The sequence below is a fragment of the Chiloscyllium plagiosum genome, unplaced genomic scaffold, assembly GCF_037043375.1.
Source record: "Chiloscyllium plagiosum isolate Xiang-an unplaced genomic scaffold, Cpla_swu_hap1 HiC_scaffold_6, whole genome shotgun sequence".
Lineage (NCBI taxonomy): Eukaryota > Metazoa > Chordata > Chondrichthyes > Orectolobiformes > Hemiscylliidae > Chiloscyllium > Chiloscyllium plagiosum.
This window is the reverse complement of record NW_028270144.1, coordinates 40009667-40032838: the sequence shown is the minus strand read 5'-3', so window position 1 is coordinate 40032838 and position 23172 is coordinate 40009667. Positions and strand designations below refer to the sequence as shown.

Below are 23172 nucleotides of genomic sequence, written 5' to 3'. Positions count from 1 at the left end.
TAGAGTACATCTACCACCCTGTCTTTGTCAACCTTCCTGGTCACTTTATCAAAAGAACTCTAACATATTTGTGAGGCATGATGTCCCACTCACAAAGCCTTGCTGCCTACTCCTAGTCAAACCTTTTCTTTCCAAAATGTATGTGTATCTTGTCCTTCAGAATCTTCTCAAGTAGCTTATCCACCACAGATTTTAAGCTTATTGGTTTTTCTTTGCAGTCCATCTTGAATAAAGGCACCACATTCGCTATCTTCCAGCCTTCCAGGACCTCACTTATGTCTAACGATTTCGCGAAAATATCAGTAGGGCTCCCGCAATTTCTTCTCTAGCCTCTTGCAGTGTTCTTAGATATATCTGGTCAGGACTAGGAGATTTATCTACCTTCATACATTCTAATACATCCAATACCTCCTCTACTGTGATATGGACTGTCTCCAAGATATGACCACTAACTTCCCCATGTTCCCAAATCTTTGTGTCTCTCTACACAATAAACACAGAGGAAAAATATTAATTGAAAACCTCACCCATCTCTTGTAGTTCTACACATTCATGTCCAGTTTGGTCCTTGAGGGGCCCTATTCTCTGCCTAGTTATTCCTTTTCCTTTAATGTATTTAGTGTACCTCTTTGGATTCACCCTAATCTTCTCATCCAAGGCTATCTTGTGCCCCTTTTCACCATCTGATTTTCTTCTTCAGTAAACTCCTGTATATCTCCAAGGATTCCCTTGATCCCAGCTGCCTGTGCCTGAGACACATTTTTTTTTTCTGGTCAAAGACTCAATATCTCTTGCCATTCCAGGGCTCCCTATTCCTGCCAACCTTGCCCTTCACCCTCACAGAAATATATAGACCTTGAACTCTAGATATCTCACTTTTAAAGTCCTCCCATTTGCCAGGCAATCCTTTACTTGCAAACAAACTATTCCAATTAACCCCTGCAATCTCAAGTCTAATTCCATTAAAATTCATCTTGCCCCAATTTAGTACTTCAATATGTTTGTCCCTCTCCATAACTATTTTAAAATTAATAGAACCCCCACTTTGACAACCTTATTGCTCCTGCAAGTCTCCCCTTACATATTGGTTCCTCTAAATCCCATTGACTATTTGGGGACCTATGATACAACCTCAACAACATCGCCATTCCCTGCTTGTTTCTTAGCTCCACCCATAAAGGCCTTTATGGATGATCCTTCAGTTATTTCATCTCTGATTACTGCTGTGATACTCGCCTTAATCAAAACTGCAACTCCCCCTCCCATCCTTCCACCACCACAGTCCTGCCTAAAGCATTTGTAACCTGGCACATTAAGCTGCCAGTCCTGTCCCTCCCTTAGCCATGTTTCTGTAATGGCTATAATATACCAATCCCACAAACCTATCCACGTCCTGAGTTCACCAGCGATACCTATCAGCCCTCTTGCATCGGAACAAATGTAATTTAATCCAACAGGCATTCCTTGTTCCAGCCTGACCGGTCCCTACAACGTACTATTTCTGATCACTGTATCTCCTTCGAGTCTCGCACTTGCCTCCCTGTAAGTTGAGGATCCCAACCCCTCCAAACTAGTTTAAAACCTCCCTTGCAGCATGAGCAAACATGGCCACCAAGATATTGGTCTCCCTCTAGTTCAGGTGCAGGTCACCTTTGCCCAAGATCCTAATGATCTAAAAATCTGAATCCCTGCCCCCAGCACCAATTCTTTAGCCACACATTTATCTGCCATATCCTCCTGTTCTTACCCACACTAGCACATGGCACTGGAAATAATCCAGAAGTTATTACCAATGAGGTCCTGGTTTTTAAGTTTTTTTCTTAGTTCTCTATAATTACTCCACAGGACCTCATCCCTATTTCCACCTGTGTCATTTGTGCCAACATGCACAATGACTTGTGGCTGCTCATCCTCCCCTTTGAGAACGCTCTACACCTGCTCAGAGACATCCTGGGAAGCAACATACCATCCCAGACGCCCGTTTGCAGCCACAGAATCTCCAATCTGTCCCCATAACTATCGAGTCTTCTATCACTAAAGTCCAGTTTGTCCTTACCCTTTCCCACTGTGCCCCAGAGGCAGTAGTAGTGCTACCAACCTGGCTACTGCTGCTTTCCCCTGAGTCATCTCGCCTCAAACTGTATCCAAACTGGTACGCTTGTTTTTGAGGGGAATGGCCACAAGGGATTCCTGCCTACTCTCTTTGCCTTTCCTGGTGGTCACCCAGATACTTTCTGCCTGCACCTTAGGTGTGACCACCTCAATAAAACTCTTTTTGATGAAGCGCTCAGCATCTTGGATGATCTTGAGTGCATCCAGCTCCAGCTCCCCAACGTGGTCTCCCAGGAGCTGCATCTGGGTGGACTTCCCACTGGTAGAGTAATCAGAGACAATGGAAGTCTCCCTGAGTTCCCACGTCCTACAGGAGGAGCATGTGACTTCCCTAACTGCCATTTTAACTGTTGTACAAAGGAAAGTTAAAAAGGATTTTACCTGAGCTTATCTGTAATCATTGCTGAGCCGCCGCTTTCCTAAGCGTCTCGAGCCTTAGCCTTATTTCTTACTCCTCCACATTTTTTTTTGTGAGGGCAGGAGGGCAGGAGGGAAACACGACAGTGATGTAGTGATGTCTTAAGCACTCCTTGCCACCATATCACAAGCATTTCAATATACAATCCTAAAACCACAATTATATGCTGCAAAGTATATTCAAATAATGTCATTGTGATTCCAGTGATACCATATGGATGTAACGTAGAAGCAGGCATATGTTGCTGACGTGCTGCTGCAAGTAACACTCCAAATAAAGAAAGTAGAAGATGCTATCAAGAGCATGAAATCTTCCAGATCATAGCAGCATGGCATGCTGCGGAAGTCATCAACCCTGCAGAAACATTAGATGGAATTATTCCAGCCCTACACTGTATGGCCAATGTCGAGAAAGATGTAAAAATGTGGAGAGATTATAAAAAGTTGAATCTAGATGTCAAGAAATATGACTATGATTTTCCCATTAAATCTTAAATGTTGAATTCTGAATCTGACAAATAAGTGGTGACTTCCACATTTCATGCATTTGCATCTCATCATTAGCTAATCTTATATTACTTATATGCAGATTGCACAACTACCCTCCTCTACCAAGAAATTACTTAGTGAAAATTCCTAATTTAAGAATCAAAGCATTTACCAAGCAAATGCTAAATCACTGCTAGCTTCCCCAGGCTTCCATTGTATAATGTCTCTTCAACAATGAGTTCTTTAATGGTCTATGGACAAAATCCTCCTCCACCATCTGTCCTTTGAAGTTGCCATCAGCAAACGATCAGCATCACCACATTATCAGGCTGACCTCAAAATCTACTCCAGCACTTTGGAGCAAAAGGTCACTTTGCACACAGGGCCACATAGAACCCAGGGGTAAGGCTGGCATTAGGAGACTATTGGTTCTGAAGTCATCTCTAATCTACATGGGTCAGGTCAAGAGGAAAATGGAGAATTAAGTTGGAGATAATCTAGAGACTGAGTAAAGGTTAGTGGAAGTGAAGTTGAATGGGGAGTCAGGGAATCTGTTTAATAGTTCTCCAGGAGTTAGAGCAATTCCTAGGTCACTATTTAGCTTAAGTGATTTGGAACCCTCTGAATTGTCTAACTTAAAGGATATTTTTAAGGTTCCAGATATCACGGCAATTCACATGAAGTCAGCTGAATCTGTGATTCTGCATAATCCTGGTGCACTGGTCCAGCCTGTGTTTCTACTCCAACTGCGTTGCTATTGGAATATTTAACCCAATATGTCTATGCCTGCCACTTCTGAAAACTGTTGATAGGAAAACCATTGGGCACCATTGAAACTCATCATAACTGAAGTGGTATTAATGGCTCCATAGTTACCTCTTACTAAACACATTGATACAAAACAAAAACACCATCTTATTCAGTACATTTACTCCAACCAGGAACCCTTTCACAAGACTGAAAATTCTGGTTTTTGAGCCATTTTAAGTATACAGTTTTGAATACATTTTTCCAAGTTTGCTATGTAATATTAAAACACACAACCAGCAGGTTCAATTAAATCATGCCTCAAATATTGACCTGTCTTTAAATCTGATTTCCACAAAAAACCCTATATTTTGCCTGAAAAATGAATCAATTCTAGTGAACTAATTCTAATTACATTCAACTGCATCCATCTGCATTCAAACTCCTGCAAAAATGAATTCTTCCAGAACATCAAACTGCAAGGACTGTCCCTGGGCATTAACTTACTCAACATGAATTAATGCCCCTTTTTTCAAAAATTCATTCATAATTGTACTTTCATTTCTTCAATTTCTCTATCTTTTCTTTGTATCCTTATGTGTCTGTGCTGTGAAAATTTATTTCCTGGGGTTTTGAGTGTTTGAATAAATATGATTTTTTTAAAACATAAAGAATTTGTTGCAGATCATTTGAAAACTGGACTTTACAAACAGAAGGTTTGAAGTAAATATATTTGCATCCTGTTTCAAAAGGGAAGAGGAATAAAAATAAAACAATAAGGTAAAAAGGCGTATCCCTGTTAAGGAAGGAAGTGGAAGATCATAAGATAATTTGTGATACCAATACATCTGTGACATAGCTACTGTCTTCCCTTCTTCATCATGATCTGGCTGTGTATGGCAATGTAGCGAAGGCATCCAGTCTCCCTTGTAGGGGGTCATACTTTATTTACCTCCTGCATCTCAGGAACCACCTGCAGTTCCTAATTGAATGCTAAATGCAGATACTGTCTGTCAATTGCCTGTTTACCATGAAATTAATCTGGTGGAAGCACTAGCAGTAAGTGGAATTGGAATCTCAAAAAAAAGCTGCCTCCTGAATACTTTTACTATTCAGAAAATTCAATCTGATAACTTGAACAGGGAAGACTACAGAATTGCAGCTCAGAAAAAAGCCAGTCAACTCATTTTATATGCGCCAACTCTTTAAATGACTATCATTACCCAGTGCCAACTTGCTGCTTTTTCCCTGTGTACTTGCACCGAATTTTTATCCAAATAATCATTCGGTGCCCTTTTGTATATCTTAGTTGACCAACATATTTCCAGGCAGTGAATTCTATACTCACTGCTCACTGTGTGGAAAAGTTTATTCTCATCACATTTGCTCCTTTTACAAATCACTCTAAACCTATGCCCAATCATTCTTGTTTCTCGTAAAATGTTAAAGTTTCTCCCTATCCATTCTATCCAACTAGCTCAGGATTATCAAGTCTCATCTTAGTCTTCTTTCCAAAGAGAATAGTCCCAACTCCTTCAATCTATCCTGCTAACTGAAATTGTTTATGACTGGAATAATGCTTGTAAATTGCCTGTGCATTCTCTTGAATGAGTTCACATCTTTCCTATAATGTGATATGTAGAACGATACACTATATGCCAGCTGAGGCCTAACAATGCATTATACAAATTCAACTTTATTTCCTTGCTACTAAACTATTAATAATTATTCCTATTAATAAAGACCAGAATACAGTATGCTTTATTAACTGTGCTTTTCACCTGTTCAGCCACATTCAATGATCATTATATTTGTACAGCCATGTCTTCTGCTCTTGCATTCCCAGAGAATTGCACCTCCATTTTATATTGTCTTTCAATGTTCCTTCTATCACAATACATTACCACATAGGCCTCTTCATTGAACTTTCTCTGCCACCTGCCTACCCACTTCACCAACTTATCTATGTCTTTTTGGAGTTCTACATTGTCCTCCTCATTTTACAATTCTTCCAAGTTTTGTGTCATCTGCAAGCTTTGAAATTGTCCCCTGTACACCAGGATCAAGATCATTATTATGTTAAGAAAAGCATGTGTCCTGATGGTGAACTCTGGGAAATTCATCTACAAATTTCCTTTGAGCCTGGAAAATATCCGTTGACTGTTAATTTCTGTCTTATATTGCTCTGCCAATTTTGTATCCACATTGCTACTGCCCCTTTAGTTCATGGCTAAAAACTTTTCGCAAAAGTCTGTTGAGTGGCATTTTATCCATGATGTGGATGTGCCAGTGTTGGACTGGTTGGGCAGGGTCAGAAGTCACACAACACCAGGTTATGTTCAGCAGGTGTATTTGAGACAACAAGCTTTCAGAGCACTACTTCTTCATCACTTGACCTGATGAAAAACCAGCGCTCCAAAAGCTGTGATTTCAAATACACCTGTTGTACTATAACCTGGTGTCAGGTGACTTCTGGCATTTTATCCAATACCTTCTGGACGTCTATGCATCAGCAGTGTTATCCTCATTAAAACTTTTTGTTGCTTTCTCAAAAAACTGCAGTGAGTTAGTTAAGCACAATTTCCTTTCAGAAATCCATGGTGACTCTTCCAAATCAACTGTCCTTTTCTAAAAGGACTACTAATTCTGTCCCAAGTAATTGTTTTAGAAGTGTCCCCATCACAGATGTTAAAATGTCTGGTCTGTATTTGCTGGGATTATCCTTCCAACTTTTTTTTTAAGTGGCTATAATATTTGTACTTCTCCAGTTTTCTGGCAGCTTCCCTGAATGAATGAATGATTTTACTGATGTGTACTTTACAGTAATAATTCATTAAAATACTGTGAAAAGCTTTCATCTTTCACCAAGATTTGGTGCCATTTTGAATAATTTAAGAGGAAGGAAAACAGAAGAAATATATAGCTTAAAGGGAGTCCATCAGTTCTAGGGAAGACTAAAAGATTATTATTTAATGGCCCTGAAATTTCTACTCATTTCCTGCAGCATCTTTGGATGGAGACTATTAAAAGATTCATCGTCCTATTGTTTTATGAGCAAATGCTAAACAGTTTGAGACTCTACTCATTGCAATTTAGAAGAATGAGAGGTGACCTCATTGAAATATCAGATTATTCATGAGTTTGAGAGGATAAATGCTGAGAGGATGTTTCACCGCATGGGAGAGTCAAGGAGCAGAGGGCATAGTCTCAGAATAAAGGGATGCGAATTAAACCCAGGATGAGGAGGAATTTTTTTTCTCTCAGAGTGTTCTGAGTCTTTGGAACTTCTTACCACAGAGATCTGTGTGGGCGGAGTTCTTTTGTATATGTAAGGCTGAGGTAGATAGATTCTTGATCAGTAGGAGAATCATGGGCTATAGGGAAAGGACAGGAAAATGAATGTGAGGAATTTTGGAGCAACCATGATTCTATTAAATGGCAGAGCAGGCTCAAGAGTCAAATGGCTCACTCCTGTTCCAATTTCTTTTAATCTTATGGTCTTTTGGATCTCATATGGCCATAGTCAACTTCAAGTATCAATGGACTTTCCAACACTGCTACTTTATCAATTATAAACCATTCTAGTGACAGAGTTACCTCTTTTTTCACCTTGTCCCATCATCTAACTTCTTGGTAAAGACAAATGCAAAGTATTCATTTAACACCTCAACTATGTCTTTTGCCTCCATGTGTAAAATCACTTTTTGATCTCCAATTATCCTATTCTTCCTTTTACCACTCCTTCATTATTTACTTACCACTATTTACCACTTCTTCACTATTCACTTCAGAAGACTTTGGATTGACTGCTGACATGTTAGCTGCTGTTTTTATTATAATTCCTCACTGCTTCTCTTATTTACATTTTCACCTCACCCCTGGTGTTTTGTATCCCTCTTGGTTCTCAATTGCATTACCTACTTGACACTGTTAAAAATCGCACAACACCCGGTTATGGTCCAACAGGTTTAATTGGAAGCACACTAGCTTTCAGAGCACTGCTCCTTCATCAGGTGGTTGTGGAAGACACAATTGTAAGGCACAGAATTTATAGCAAAAGTTTACAATGTGATGTAACTGGGATTATACATTGAAAAATACCTTGATTGTCTGTTGAGTCTTTCATCTGTTTGAATACCATGATAGTTTCATTTCTTTCATGTGTAAATCACAATTTTTTTAAAAAATTGCATTCTCAGGTTAACTGTAACAGTTGGTGTTAGCTAGACAATATGTTGAAGGTGTTATCCCCCTGTGTTCTGTCTGTGCCATGATATTTAGATTGATTCTAATCTAAAAAGTGAGATAACAGAGTTGTACATGAATTCATGCAGTTTTTGAGCAAAGTACAATAAAACTCTGCAAGTACAAATTCACCCCACAAATGTATATGTATAGGCATGTGTGTGTGTGTGTCTGTCTGTCAGTCTGGATTGGGGGTTTGTGAGTGTGAGAGAGAGTGTATATGTGTGTATGTGTGCGTGTAGAGTGTCTTAAGTCTGTGAGGTGGTGCATGTGTGATTGTGGGAATGTGTGCGTCTGTCAGGGAGTGTGAGAGTGTCTGTGTATATATGTGTCCGTGTGTATGTGTGTGTAGGAGTGTCTGTGTGTGTGTCTATAGTGCAATGTTGGTCACCTGTAGTGTGACATGAACCCAAGGTCCCAGTTGAGGCCCTCCCTATGGGTATGGAACTTAGCTATCAGCCTCTGCTTGGCCACTTTTCTCTGCTGCCTATCCCGAAGTCCGCTTTGGAGGATGGTCACCCGAAGGTCCTAGGTCGAATGTCCTGGACCGCTGAAAGGTTCCCCAACTGGGAGGGAACACTCCTGTCTGTTGATTGTTGTGTGGTGCCCATTCATCCGTTGCTGGAGCTTTTGCTTAGTTTCCCCAATATACCATGCCTCTGGGCATCCTTGCCTGCAATGTTTAAGATGGACAGCGTACGTGCCACATACATGGTGGGAGATGTCCACACGTGTAATGACGGTATCCATGTCCACACTCTGACAAGTCTTGAAGTGCCTACCATGACAGGGTTGTATGGAGTTGTCCTGAAAGCCAGGCAGCTTGCTACGAACAATGATCTGCTTGTGGTTTGGTGGTTCTTTAAAGGCGAGCAGTGGAGGTGTGGGGAAGGTCTTGGCAAGGTGCTCATCCTCATTGATAATGTGTTGCAGGTCACAAAGTACATGGCGTAGTTTTTCAGCTCCTGGGAAGTACTGAACAATGAAGGGTACCCTGTCGGTTGCAGCACGTGTCTGTTTCCTGAGGAGGTCATTACGGTTCCTTGCTGTGACACATCAGAACTGGCGGTCGATGAGTTGAGCATCGTACCCTGTTCTTATGAGCGCATCCCTGAGTACTTCCAGGTACTACTTAACACTGTCATTGACACATATTTTCTTCTTTATCCTAATAGTAAATTAATTGTCATGCTGGATAAGAAACTGGACAATGTGAAACTTTTGATTCGTACTTCTTCCAATCGGCATTATCAATGGAGTATTCGTGGATGGAGTAATAAAATTAGCCTCGGCATCAATGCATTACTTAACGACACTCGTTAGCATACATCCGCTAATGTTTCCTCTCTGTTGCAATTGCTTCTGCTCAAAAGCCATGAATAGAATATGTGGACTTTGGTTTGGAACACGGTTAGCATAGGTGTAAAAACAGGGAAAAAAAGCAGATTTCATTTCAATATCATATTTCAGAAGCTCTAGGTGCAACAGAGTACTTTTTGAAGGATTTAAAACAAAATAGTTATCAGTATTACATTGAAAATGTAACCACGGTTAGAGATAACTTTAGGATGAGAGAGGCTGGAAAGGGGTGACATGAGCGGGTACAGGAAATAATTGTTCTATTTTATTTTTGTCTTATATTTATCATAGTATACTTGATTATAGTATATATTCTCCAAAAGATGCAGTTTACAATCAAACTTACTACTTGTCAGATCCCAGTGCAATAATGAAAACAATTGAGAAATGTTTATTTCATTTCTTTGTGATTGCTATTTTCTGAAATTTTTCATAAGTAAAATTCCAATATTTATATTACAGTATAAATGTAAGTGTTTTCATTGAGAACTGGAGAAGTGATCCCTCTGCGTTGCAGTGTTCATTGGACAGAAACTAGAAAAAAATAAACATGAAACTAATTGAATGAAGTATTCCCATGGAAAGAAAAGAAAATTGATTTTTTTAAAGAAAGTGACATTTGCAGACATTGGCTGAATAAGCAGCCTTACATAATGCTCTGAATATTTGTTAAAACAAAACAAAAGTGGATTTTTCTGTTGTCCTGTATTAAAGGGGACGGAATTGCCAGCAATTGAGCACACATAAAAGGTGCAATCTCTGCAATCAGTCTCACCTTTAACTGAATTGAACTGAATTGAATAGCCTCAAATGAGTGCTGTGAAAAGTTGCAATTTTGGCACCATCTTAGGTACAGGGCACTCAGGTACAGATACTTTAAGTGTTTGTTACAAAACTGAAAGAGTAAAATAAATAGTCTAGCATAGTAATACAAAGTTTTAAAAGCACTGAAATTACTCCTAATCTAGAATAAGAATAAAAAGTATCTTTAAAATGTACTCAAATTATTTTTCTATGAATCAATGCCCACTAGGCTCCAAACCATGAGATCTCTCTGTCTCCACCTGCTGGCTTCTGGCCCTCGCCTCTGGGACTTGGCTCCCTGGCCTCCTGCTCTGGGCTCCGGCCTGCTACTCGCCTCCAGGATGTGTTTCCCTGGCTAGCCTAGGCTCAGACTGCCTCCCACACCGGGCTCCAGCCAGGACTCATCTCCGGGACTTGCCTCCCACGCTGATATAGTCTCCAACTCATCTCCCATGACAAGCTGGACTTGGACTCATTTCCATTCTCTCCGGGTAAGTTTAAGAAGTAAAAAATTGGGATGGCAGGGTGCGAAGGGATAATAAAAACTGTAGAAAAGAAAAAAACGGAAAAGGAACTGGTGAAGCAGAGGAGCTCCAGCAGGAGCATCCTACTCTGCCATCATCTCACTTGAAGCAAATTATGCCCCTGACAAACGGACACAGGGGCTTTGATTTTCATTCCGTGGTAAGATTGCAGAGGTTGGAGAAATATCAACTTCTTGAAACTGACTTTTGACAATGGCTACTCACCTTCTCAATTTTCAATGGAGGTGCTGACTGAATTAGGAGTCAGACTCAGCAATCGGGAACAGCCTTAAATGCTGCCAGTTCATAAGATAGGTTTGGCTGAAAGCCTGCCTTTGAGCATTGCAGTCACAATTTGAAAATAAAGATCAAAACATTCAGCATATTTTCTGCCTCTTGGAAAGATTGTACTGTTTACTTTTCTGTTTTTGATTGTGCACTGTATTTGAAAAAGGAAATTGTAAAAAAATACAAGAACATGGATGGGATCATTGCATATTTTAAAACCACCCTACTAAGAATTTTTTAAAGTACTGTTTATTCAATAAGTGTGGGATATTTGTTTACAGGCTAATTGGAACAAGAACCAGCTGGCAAAAAAATAACTGGTTGCTTGGTGAAATGATGACCAATTGTCAATGATAAAAGCCTTGTTCTGTCAACAACTCTGTGATTGGCTTCTAGATAGCTGAATAGTTTTAACGATATGAATCTGAACGCTATAATCAGAAGCCTACAGATTTCCTTGTCTCTGCAGTGAAAATATACCTAAAACCTTAGGAAAACCAATTTATCTTCCCTCTCCAATGGCAGTAAGCTGTTGTTCTTTGTAAATGAGTCAGTGACTTTATATGTTGTGAACCAATTCCTTTGTGCCTCCTGATAGCAAGTGAAACTACCTAAAGAAGAGAGTTTGAGAAGCGGCAAGTCAAATATCCAATTCAATGTATCCTGGCACAGGGACCCTCAAACGTCTTTACCAATTTTGCTTTTTTCTGTCTACCTATAACTACCTTTCTTTTGCGTCCATCTGTATATGTGTGTTGTGGGAATTTAAGAAGGTGGTTAGAGTTTTAACTAGTAAAGTTATATGTTGAGATTTCATAGTTGTTTATCTATAGTTAGATCTATTTATTTGTAATGAATAGCAATTCTTATTAAGTACAGAAATCTGGACAATTCTCTGTTAATGTGTCTAAAATGACAGGTAAATTGGAGATATTTATCTACTTTTTTATAAACTATTTAGCTTTTATGATGACTCTTGGTATCATGAGACTTGAATTTTAATATGTTAATTTAACAAGTTGTTGCATCATCCACCTCAACCTTACAGCCTTCCCATCCATTCTACCCTACATTTATTTATCTTTAATCCATTGTTTTGACCCCATGTTCTTGTATGTCCATCTGTACATCTCCTATGGCTTTGAAAAGTCCCTTTGCTACCATATGCCATCTATTTATTTCCTCTTATCCCATCTGATCCATTCAGTAACTTGTTGCCTTCAATTATCCTTCAAGACCTTTGGCCAACTTAAATGAACTCATGCCCCTCACCAAACCATTCTTTCTCTTTGTGTTTCTCTCTCTATGTCAACTCAACTAATATGTCCACAATGCATCAACCTCAAGAAACGTGCTGATATTGCCTACTGATGGTGTCACAATTGGAATGAAATAATTTTATCAACAACAAAAATGAGTGAATAAAATCAAACTTCTTCCTGAATCCCTTTCAAGAAGCAAAATTTCACTTAAGTTTTTAATCTAAAATAACAAAAAAAAATTCTATTCAATAAGTTGTTGAAGGTGGCCATCAAAATATTTAATAGATAGGTGTCCCATTGTTAAAATTATACTTTAGAAAAACAGTCATCAGTCACGGAGCATAAATCATACAATGATATTATGTGAACAAGTGCTCTGAAAGGTTATTTTTTCCTTGGAATTTAATTCTACAATATTGTTGCTTTTGGTCAATTCCTTAATCCCATACATCTACGCTTTTTTTTGTTGCTTAAATGTGCCTTTCACTATCCCAAGGTTGTCTTATCTCTACCAAAAATGTCTTACCTTGAGCTAAGGCAACCTTGCCTCCACCAACAGTATGCCAGGAGCAGATACAAAGGAATACCTTATCTTTTCAAATGATGAGAAATATTCCTCTAATTCTTATCCCTAATATCCTCAAATGTCATCAAAATCCATGACCCACATTCTAAACCATGCAGCCTAATGCCTTCTATTCATGCCTCATGACTACTCAGACGCAGTAATAACTTAGTGCTTTATTACAGCCCCTCCATTCCCTCCTTTGTAAGCCATGTCAACTTATTGAATATCCACAGGTGTCCATGTAGATATGAGATAAATATATAATTCTATTATGTAAAGTCCTTCATTGCAAGTTAAAATCTATTGAGAAAGGCAATTTCCTTTAATAAATCAACTTTTGACACTTGTTAATATATCTTGACAGTTGACTTTCGTTTACCCCTCTTGAAAGATCTTGACACTTATTGGCAGGTTAACAACTGTTGTTAGAAAGCTGGTCCCTTTTTTCTAAAAGCTGTTCATTTTCTTAAAGATACTGTGTCCTTGGTTTCTTTCAGAGAGGCCATAAAACCCTCTCGACTCCAAGGTGACCCGTTTGGTACAGAGATGGAAAAGATGTTGTGAGGCCTTTTGTTTATATGTGAACTGATGAGACTTCAGGCCAAAGTGGTCATGTTTTAAAAGTGACCTATATAATGAAAGGAGAGTGGTCAGCTCTCTAGCTGAGCAGTTTAATCCAGAACTTATTAGGAGTTCAGCTGTGTGGAAACAGGTTACAAAGCTCTCTCTCTCCTTCTGCCCTTCTAACTTCAACTTCAGCATTTGTTCCACATTAACTGCTTTTTAAGGGGGTTTGCTTATTGGGACTATTGTGTATATTCAAAATAGCATAATTAAGTCTGGTTTGGATAAACGGAGTTCTGTAGGGGTACTTTAATCTGTTCTTTGTGTTTCATTTTGTAGTTTGATGAATAATATTTTGTCTGCTTTAAAACCTGGTAGTCAAACTAGCTAACTTACTCTGGGTAAATTTCACGGTATACTTACCGAAACAAATTGCAAAGTTTTTGTCTGGGCTGCCTGATTCAGAATGTTTTGAGTGGTCTGGCCTAGTCCATAACACTGATATCTTTAAACACTTCTTGACTATTTCTGACATAGTGGACCAATCTAAGGAGTTTGTGCGTTTTGCACGTTCAATTTTCTCCACATATAGCAGTCCTAATTGCACCTGTACTTCACCCCAAAGGATCGCTAACTATCACCCCAAAAGATACCTGTAACATCCTCAACCTTGAAAGGATCCCTGACCTTCACCACCTTGGTCTACTGACAGTATCTGTCAAAGTTCCTCAGATCTCTACAGGTGTACTCTGCCTCTACAAATAGGAACAATGAGAATATGCCTTCTCTAACTTGATATGATAAATGCCCAGCCATGCTTTTTAGGAGCAGTTGAAATCAGAAGTTAGACCTTTCTATATCTGACTTATCTCCAGTTCATACAAATGGCCCAAACAGTTAGTTTTACTCATTTTTGCCAAGATGAGTCTAGAATTTAGGAGGTTAGAGGATGATCTGATTGTAGCCTTCAAGATATTAACAGGAAAAGACAAGATAATTAAAGATATGCTATTTTCACTGATTGGGGAGGGAGGGGGCATAGTCGGAGAATTAGGGCCAGACCATTTAGGTGAGAAACACTTCTGCATAGAAAAGGTGATAGATGTTTTGAACTCTCTTCCACAGATGGCAGTGGATGCTGATCTGTTGTTAATTTTAAATCTGAGATAGAAACCTTTTTTGCTCAGCAAAGGTAGTAGAGGATATGAGCTACAGGCACGTATATTGATCTCATTGAAAGGCAGACCAAGCTCAAGGGATTGAATCGCCTATTCCGATAAAGGGGCAGTAATCCAAAAGCTTGTAATTTCTAACAAATCTGTTGGACTCCAACCTGGTGTCATGTGACTTCTGACTAAAATCAAATGGATTATGAGTTTTTAATTAAATTGTCTTCCTTGTGTGGACAAATTGCAAACCTAGTTGACTCTGAAGCATATGGAAATTTTTCCTTTTTGAGAGGAGGGTGATAATAATATGGCCCAAAACTGCTTTATACATTAACTGAGCTGTTGGATTACCTGTTTAAATACTGCTATTTGTTTTCCAGTCCATCCATGGTTGTTCAGTGCTGACAACAAATGCACATCTTCAAATACAAATAAGTATCAGAGATGAAAAAGACTGGTTTAAGCAAACACATTAAAGACTACTACATCTTAGGTTGTACAGTTATAATGTTAATAAATGCGTTCTCAATGAGTTAGCCATTAGATCCTGCATTAAGCACATACTCCGAGAAGTCAGAGTGAGACAAGTTAATGCTTACTGATTGACTCTGCATATTCAATTATCTTATCCATTCTGCGCTACACAATTATGGACAATGACTTGTTAGAATGCTTCAACCATGTACAAGCTGCTCCGAATGAATGTCGACTAAGGCTATGAAAGCATACGTGCTTATGCAGAATACATTACCATTCCAGAAGTATTGGCCAACATTAAAGCTAATTGCAGGACGACGTATTATTCATCAGTCTATTGCAGATTTTGCAAATAATTATTATGGATGATGATAAGTTCAAGAATATGGTTAGCATGTTAAAAAAAAACAAATACTTTCAGAATGCAATTGGCTTCGAATGGATCAACTGCTAAAATCTATCAAAAATAAATATTCATAAATATTAACTTCTAAAATCTACTTACCCATTTCCCTAATGTTCTTTGAGTTCATATCGGCTTCAACACGAATTCAAAAATTGCTTATGACATCACTAAATATTTCATTTGCACCTATTATTAAATTTCTCACTGCTTAATAGTGTGTCAGTTATACAACACTGAGCTCTGAGTTAGAAGGTTGCACAGGTTCAGGTCTCACTCCAGAATCTTTCAGTGCAACAAATCTGAGCTGACTTTGCATGACAGTTAAATGCAGAATGTGTTTTCTTTCAGCTGAGATGAAAAATCATGACTTGACAGCTAGTTGTGATTGACACCTTGGTATAATTTCAAGGTTGAGTTACCCCATTGTTCTAGTCTGTATTTATCCTTTAATCACCATCATTAAAGCAGTTCATCCGGTCATGATTAAATTGCTGTTTGTGGGAGTTTGTTGTGTACATATTGGTTGCTGTACTTTTATATCAGATCTGTGACTAAACTACAAATACATTTCACCATCTGCAAAGTACATTGGGGTACGCTAGGTTGTGAACTGTGCAAAAGAAATGCAAGTCCTTTCTTTTCTTTTATATAGTTTGCAACATCATTCTGGAATATTTGTGAAGAAGCTTTATTGTGGCTTATCACATGAAGTAAACCTCGAACACCCATTGTTGCACTTAAAATGGAAACTGACAAATGGTCAGTATCTATCAGAGGAATAACGAGTCACTCATTGACTCATTAGATTGCATCCCACATTGTTTTGGCAGTGCTGGATGTGTTGAGATTTATAGAGGGATTTTTTTGCTGTGAGGCCTCAAAGGATTTATTGCCATATCATATGAAATGCATTCCATTAACACCTCACTAACTCTGTCCCTACAGCATTCCTCAGGTCCAACTCCAGCCACTTAACACCAAATATGTTGCTTCCTGTATAACATAATGCTTAATGGATATTCACCAAAAAAAACAATATTCATTGTGCCCAAGCCATTTTTGAGGGACTGTTGTGTACACAGACAACTGTTAGAAATCTGGCATTGTTCCTCACTACAGTATAGAGTGATTGATGTACAGCTTAGAAAAAGACCCTTTAGCTGATTGCTTTTATGACAACCAAGAACAACCACCTTTGCTGTTTGAATTCATGTATCGCTGGATATCAGACAGCATCTGGGAACATCAACAAACAGTGAAATTCACAACTGACCTTGGAGGAATTGTTGGGCAAAGTTCACAGCACAGAATCAGATAAGTTAATAATTGTTTTAAGTATGGCCTACAGAGAATCTGCAGTAGTGAGTAGAGTGGGTTCTTACTTGATTAAATGCTTTTGAAGATATGTCTCTTGATTTAACTTAAAATATAAGCCATAACTATTAATTTAACCTGGGGCATTGTTTGTAGAGGAATAAGACGGTGTTATTTTCTGTGTCTGTACATTGTGAAGGAGCAAAATGGCCTTTAATAGAATGATATGTATTTCTTGTCAGATGTGGGAGTTTAACGAGAGTTTAAGGGTTACTGAGGATTATATCTGCAATAAATGCTGTTGGCTGCGAATTTTATCAGATCAAATGGATCGGTTGGAGAGACAGCTAGAAGCAATGAGGAATTTGCAACAGCAACTGTATGTGATGGATGGCAGTTATAGCAAGGGGGGAAAGTCTCAGATGCAGTCACACAGATGGGTTAACTCCAGGAATGGTAAGAGAGGTAGGCAGCTAGTGCAGGAGTCTTTTGTGGATATACCCAGTTCAAAAAGGTATGCCATTTTGGAAAATGTTGGGGGTGATGGATTCTCAGGGGAACATAGCATGAACAGCCAAGTTTCTGGTTCCAAGAGATCAATCGTGTTATTGGATTCTGTAGTCCGAGGTACAGAAAGATGTTTCTGTGGCCAGCAGAGAAAAAGCTGTTGCTTCCCTGGTGCCAGGATCAAGGATGTCTCAGAGAGGGTGCAGAGTGTTCTCATGGGGGAGAGGGCCCAGCAAGAGGTTATTGTCCACATTGGAACAAACGACATAGGAAGGGAAAATGTTGAGATTCTGAAGGGAGATTACAAGAGAATTAGGCAGGAATTTAGAAAGGAGGTCCTCAAGAGTAGTGATATCTGGATTATTCCCAGTGCTACGAGCTAGTGAGGGCAGGAATAGGAGGATAGAGCAGATGAATGCATGGCTGAGGAGCTGGTGTATGGGAGAAGGATTCACATTTTGGGATCATTGGAATCTCTTTTGGGGGAGAAGTGACCTGTACAAGAAGGACGGATTGCACCTAAATTGGAAGAGGACTAATATACTGGCAGGGAAAATTGCTAGAGCTGCTCGGGCAGATTTAAACTAGTAACATGGGTGTGTGTGTGTTGGGGGGGTTGCAGAGAGGAAAAAGATCAATCTGAGACTGGTACAGCTGAGAACAGAAGAGAGTCAAACAGTCAGTGCAGGCAGGGACAAGGTAGGATTAATAAATTAAACTGCATTTATTTCAATGCAAGTGGCCTAACAGGGAAGGCAGATAAACACAGGGCATGGTTAGGAACATGGGACTGAGATGTCATAGCAATTACAGAAACCTGACTCAGGGATGGGCAGGACTGGCAGCTTAATGTTCCAGGATACAAATGCTACAGGAAAGATAGAAAGGGAGGCAAGAGAGGAGGGGCAGTGGCATTTTGATAAGGGATAGCATTGCAGCTGTGCTGAGGGAGGATATTCCCGGAAATACATCCAGGGAAGTTATTTGGGTGGAACTGAGAAATAAGGAAGGGATAATCACATTATTGGGATTGTATTATAGACCCCCAAATAGTCAGCAAGAAATTGAGAAACAAACTTGCAAGGAGGTCTCAGCTATCTGTAACAAAAATAGGGTGGTTATGGTAGGGGATTTTAACTGTCCAAACATCGACAGGGACTGCGATAGTGTTAAGGGTTTAGATGGAGAGGAATTTGTTAAATGTGTAGAAGACAAATTTCTGATTTGGTATGTGGATGTACCTACTAGAAAAGGTGCAAAACTTTACCTACTCTTGGGAAATAAGGCAGGGCAGGTGACTGAGGTGTCAGTGGGGGAGCACTTTGGGGCCAGCGACCATAATTCTATTAGATTTAAAATAGTGATGGAAAAGGATAGACCAGATCTCAAAGTTGAAGTTCTAAATTGGAGAAAGGCCAATTTTGGTGGTATTAGGCAAGAACTTTCAAAAACTGATTGGGGGCAGATGTTCGCAGGTCAAGGACGGCTGGAAAATGGGAAGACTTCAGAAATGAGATAACGAGAATCCAGAGAATGTATATTCTTATTATGGTGAAAGGAAAGGCTAATAGGTATAGGGGATTCTGGATGACTAAAGAAATTGAGGGTTTGGTTCAGAAAAAGAAGGAAGCATATGTAACGTATAGACAGGGTGGATTGAGTGAATCCTTAGAAGAGTATAAAGGAAGTAGGAGTATACTTAAGAGGGAAATCAGGAGGGCAAAAAGGGAACATGAGATAGTTATGGCAAATAGAATTAAGGAAAATCCAAAGAGTTTTTACAAATACATAAAGGACAAAAGGATAACTAGGGAGAGAATAGGGCCCCTCAAAGGTTAGCAAGGCAGCCTTTGTGCGGAGCCACAGAAAATGGGGGAGATACTAAATGAGCATTTTGCCTCAGTATTTACTGTGGAAAAGGATATGGAAGATATAGACCGTAGGGAAATAGATGGTGACATCTTGCAAAATGTCCATACTACAGAGGAGGAAGTGCTGGATGTCTTGAAATGGTTAAAGATGGATAAATCCCCAGGACCTGATCAGGTGTACCCTAGAGCTTTGTGGGAAGCTCGACTGATTAGGGATAGTCAACATGGCTTTGTGCATAGGAAATCATGTCTCACAAACTTGATTGAGTTTTCTGAGGAAATAACAAAGAGAATTGATGGGGGCAGAGCAATAGATGTGATCTATGTGGACTTCAGTAAGGCTTTCGACACGGTTCCCCATGAGAGACTAATTAGCAAGGTTAGATCTCACAGAATACAGGGAGAACTAGCCATTTGGATACAGAACTGGCTCAAAGGCAGAAGACAGAGAGTGGTGTTGGAGGATTGTTTTTCAGACTGGAGGCCTGTGACCAGTGGAATGCCACAAGGATTGGTGTTGGGTCCTCTACTTTTTGTCATTTAAAAAATGATTTGGATGCAAGCATAAGAGGTACAGTTAGTAAGTTTGCAGATGACACCAAAATTGGAGGTGTAGTGGACAGCGAAGAGGATTACCTCAGATTACAACAGGATCTTGGCCAGATGGGCCAATGGGCTGAGAAGTGGCAGATGGAGTTTAATTCAGATAAATGTGAGGTGCTGCATTTTGGGAAAGCAAATCTTAGCAGGATTTATACACTTAATGGTAAGGTGCTAGGGAGTTTTACTGAACAAAAAGACCTTGGAGTGCCAGTTCATAACTCATTGAAAGTGGAGTCGCAGGTAGATAGGATAGTGAAGAAGACGTTTGGTATGGTTTCCTTTATTGGTCAGGGTATTGAGTACAGGAGATGGAAGATCATGTTGCGGCTGTATAGGACATTGGTTAGGCCACTGTTGGAATATTGTGTGCAATTTTAGTCTTCTTCCTATCGGAAAGACATTGTGAAACTTGAAAGGGTTCAGAAAAGATTAACAAGAATGTTGCCAGGCTTGGAGGATTTGAGCTATAGAGAGAGGCTGAACAGGCTGGGGCTGTTTTCCCTGGAATGTCAGAGGCTGAGGGGTGACCTTATAGAGGTTTACAAAATTATGAGGGGCATGGATAGGATAAATAAACAAAGTATTTTCCCTGGGGTCGAGGAGTCCAGAACTAGAGGGCAGAGGTTTCGGGTGAGAGGGGAAAGATATAAAAGAGAACTACAGGGCAACTTTTCCACACAGAGAATGGTGTGTGTATGGAATGAGCTCCCAGAGGAAGTGGTGGAGGCTGGTACAATTGCAACATTTAAAAGGCATTTGGATGGGTATATGAATAGGAAGGGTTTGGAGGGATATGGACCAGGTGCTTGCAGATGGGACTTGATTGGGTTGGGGTATCTGATTGGCATGGACGGGTTGGACCGAAGGGTCTGTTTCCATGCTGTACATCTCTATAACTCTATAGCTAATCCCGTTTTACCACACTTGGCCTTTAGCTTTGTATACCTTGGTATTGCAGGTACGCATCTCAATATTGTTTAAATGTAATGAGGATTTCTGCCTCAACCACTTTACAGCCAGGGAGTTCCAGCTTCCCACCATAGTCAGAGTGAAAAAGATCTTTCCTCACATCTCACGTAAACCTTCTGCCCCTTACCTTAAATCTGTGCCCTCTGGATGTTGGTCCTTCCATCAAGGGGAAATGTTTTTCCTGTCTCCCCTATCTCTGCCCAACACAATTTTATACATCTCAAACATGTTCCACCTCAATCTTCTTTGCTGTAAGGAAAACAATCTATGTCTGTCCAATCTCCCTTCATAATTGAAACCCTCCAGCCCATGCCACATCCTAGTAAGACCATAAGAAATGGGAACAGAAGTAGGCCATGCAGCCATTTCAACTTGCTATGCCATTAAATGAACTTATGACTGATCCATCACTCTTCACACACACTTTCCTGCCCTTTCCCTATAACTCCTTATTCCCCTACTAGAATTCCCCTAGAAACTCCTCTGCACCCTCTCCACATTAGTCCCATAATGCCCATTTCAGAATTGCAATCAACACTCTAGCTGCAGCCTAACCAGCATTGCTTCTATGCCTTGACTAATATTAGCAAGTATATCATCTTCCTTATTAATCATTTTATCCAGCTGTCCTGGTATGTTAAGGAACTAGTGGACATGTAAAGCAAGGTTATTATGACTCTTGGTAATTATAATTTATCATGTATTCTCTTGCCTTGCTGTCCTGATCAAGTGCATCACTTCACAATTATCTGGATTGAATTCCATTTCACAGCCAATCTGGTCAACCCATCTATTTCCTTTTGTAATCTAAGACTATCCTCCTCGCTATTTGCCACCTAAACAAGTTCTGTATCATCTTAGAACTTACTAATCAACCTGCCTATGTTCAAATCTAAATCATTTATATAAAACACCAATGGCCACAACTCTGACCCCTGTGAAACCCAATTGGACACAGAATTCCAGCTGAAAAACCACCCTCAACTATCACCCTCTGTTTCCTGCCACTCAGTCAATTGTGAATCCAACTTGCCAAATTTTCTTGGATCTTATGGTCTCTTTGCTTACAATCTGCCATGCGGGAACTTATTAAAGCCTTACTGGAATCTAAGCAGACTGCAAGAAAAGCATTGCCCTGGTCACCTCTTTGAAATTTAAGTCAAATTGGTCAGACATGAGGTCCACCTGACAAAACCATGCTGACCGTCTTGACTTATCCCTGCCTCGCCAAATGCAGATTAATACTGTCCCTCAGAATTGCATCCAATAGCTTCCTTGCCAACAATGTTAGACTGTCCAGATTCTGGTTTCCTGGTTTATCACTCTGCTCCCATCTTGAACACATTGGCTGTCCTCCAGTCATCCAGCACCTCTCCTGTGACCAGAGAAGAATTTTAAATTTTTGCAAGTGCTCTTTCTATTTCTTCTTTAGGCTCATTCAAAAACCTCAGATGCATTTCCTCTGGCCCTGGAGATGTAGCTACTTTTAAGCTCACTAAACCAGTCAGAACCTTCTCTCTAACTGTTAACTTCTTAATAGTATTTCAGATTTACCCCTGATTTCTACACTGATGTCATCTCTCTCACAAGTAAACACCAACCCAAAATATTCATTGAGATTCCTACCTGCATCCTCTGGCACCACAACAAATTACTTTATGGTCCTTAATGGGTCCTATTTGTTCCCTCGTTATCACTTTACACTTACTGTATCTGTAAACCAATTCAGAATTTTCCTTCAATTTACCTGCCAGCAACCTTTCATGTCTCCTTTTAGCTCTCCTAATTTCCCTTTTAAGTCCCCTCTTGGATGTTCTGTACTCCTCCAGGGCTTCTGATGTTTTGTGGTGCAACAGCCCACCAAAGTCACACTGCCCAAGGCAAAGTGCCAGCATGATTGACAATCCCTTGTACATTCAAGCCCAATTTCTTAGCCAAGTCACTGTTTGATCACCTTAAAACATCTTGCCTATCATCCTCTTTGAGTCACTGTTCCTTTATTCTCCCAAATGCCCAATGGCCATTCAGACCTTGTCATTATCCAAAGGGGACTTCACATACAGCCAAGCATTCATACAAGGAGAAAGTAAGGACTACAGATGCTGGAGATCAGAGCTGAAAAATGTGTTGCTGGAAAAGCGCAACAGGTCAGGCAGCATCCAAGGAGCAGGAGAACAGACGTTTCGGGCATAAGCCCTTCTTCAGGAAGCATTCATACAAGTCTAACAATGAACTGTCAATGAGAGTCAGCAAAAGGAAACACAAAGAAAATGAATACAGTTCACATAATCAATGCAAACTAAATGCATTATGACCATAACAGTTCATGATGGTCTACTGGACCGAGTTAGCACCAAGTGTAATCAGGGCCTATCTGCCTTGTAGTGCCCTATGAAGCCGGGCTGAGCTGTCCACAAGGAAATCTTCCTCCAATTGTGCAGACAACAGCATATTAGGATAACGCTACACACTCTCTC

The 23172-nt window shown here is 39.8% G+C and overlaps 1 long non-coding RNA gene across 1 annotated transcript; it reads right to left on the bottom strand.

Annotated features, from left to right (window-relative positions):
- Positions 1–7771: 7771 nt before the first annotated feature.
- Positions 7772–15682, bottom strand: LOC122550543 (uncharacterized). Its single transcript, XR_006311877.2, has 3 exons — positions 15531–15682; positions 14900–14967; positions 7772–9403 (listed from the first exon to the last, which is right to left on the bottom strand). It is a non-coding gene; the product is annotated as an uncharacterized LOC122550543 (long non-coding RNA).
- Between the last annotated feature and the right edge of the window lie 7490 nt (positions 15683–23172).